Here is a 1,837-nt window from a genome sequence, read left to right as displayed (position 1 = left end):
TTTTCGTGAGACCCGTAAGACCAATTTATGTTCATTGACCAAATTTATGAATTAATGATCCAATGGTTGCAAAGTTGCAAGGTGACAATTTCGTAATTAATGAGAAGTCTCATGGCGTTTATAAATGTTCAGATCTGACGATTGTAAATCTAATCCAATGGTTGAGAATTGGTCTTACGGGTCTCACGAAAAACCATTGGTCTCACATGATCTCAAGTATATATATATATATATATATATAATTTCCTAAAATAAAGTAAACTAATTTTGACCATTGATCAAGAAAATAGATGGATGAGATTGGTTTACACGGTTTACAAAAATGGAGACGGTTTTTATTTGAACGTTCCCCTATATATATATATAGAGAGAGAGAGAGAGAGAGAGAGAGAGAGAGAGAATTGATCAAATGAAAACCGCCCTCATTTGTGTAAACTGTGCAAACCACCTTCATCCATCGATTTCATTGTTTAATCTTATGAAAATTTTTCATTAAATTGTTTAATCATGTGAAATTGTTTCATATAATACTTTTTTGATGAAGTTGTTTCATATATGGTTGTGAAATTGTTTCATATAACACTTAATGAAACTGTTTCATGTATTTCTCTAAAATTAATGAAACTGTTTCATGTATTAATCTAAAATTAAAATAATGAAGATGATAATATATATGATTAACATTCTCCACAATAAAAATGATTAATCAACCTCTCATAATTACAAAAAAATGAACAAAATGAAAAATTATGATTGGTTAAATAAGGTTTGCACGGTTTGTACAAATTGAGTGGTTTGCATTTGATCGCTCCCCTATATATATATATATATATAGATATATATATATATATATATAGAGAGAGAGAGAGAGAGAGAGAGAGAGAAGAGCGATCAAATGAAAACCACTCCAATTTGTAAAAACCGTAAAAACTACTCTCATTCGTCGATTTTATTGTTTAATATTATGAAAATTTTTCATGAAATTGTTTAATCTTGTGAAATTGTTTCATATAATAATTTTTTTGATAAAGTTGTTTCATATATGGTTATGAAATTGTTTCATATACTACTTAATGAAACTGTTTCATGTATTTCTCTAAAATTAATGAAACTGTTTCATGTATTTATCTAAAATTAATGAAACTGTTTCATGTATTTCTCTAAAATTAAAATAATGAAGATGATAATATCCATGATTAACATCATCCATAATAAAAATGATTAATCAACATCTCATAATTACAAAAAAATGAACAAAATAAAAAATTATGATTAGTTGAATGAAGTTTGTACGGTTTGTACAAATTATGTGGTTTTTATTTGAACGCTCCCCTATATATATATATATACATACTAGAAGAGTACTCGCACAATACAGCGAGACACATCTCGATTTTAATGTTCTATTTTATTATTTGTCTCTGTCGATGTTATAATTCGATTTTATGTGTTTTTAAAAAAGTAATAAATATTTTATTTTTGAATAAAATATAAATTTGAAGATATCATAAAAATTTGATAAAAAATATATCAATGTTAATACCAAATCAACTATTTAAAAATTATCATTTTTTATGTAATTTCTTTAATTTATATTTTGTTATAATTTAATTTAAGTTTAATAACGAAATAATTTATTTTTGATTTAATAATATAACATTTTATAAGGATAATAATTAAGTATTATGTTAGAACTTAATGATTATCCTAATTATATTTTAGATTTTTTATATTTAAAACGAGATGTTTATCATGTATTTGATTATGTTTATCTGCAGTTAGTTACACGAATTCATATATGAAACTTTAATAAGTTGTACTTACGCACAATCTACTT

This window comes from Cynara cardunculus (assembly GCF_001531365.2).
Source record: "Cynara cardunculus var. scolymus isolate 2C chromosome LG 17, CcrdV1, whole genome shotgun sequence".
NCBI classification, from domain to species: domain Eukaryota; kingdom Viridiplantae; phylum Streptophyta; class Magnoliopsida; order Asterales; family Asteraceae; genus Cynara; species Cynara cardunculus.
Note: the sequence above shows the minus strand (reverse complement) of the source record.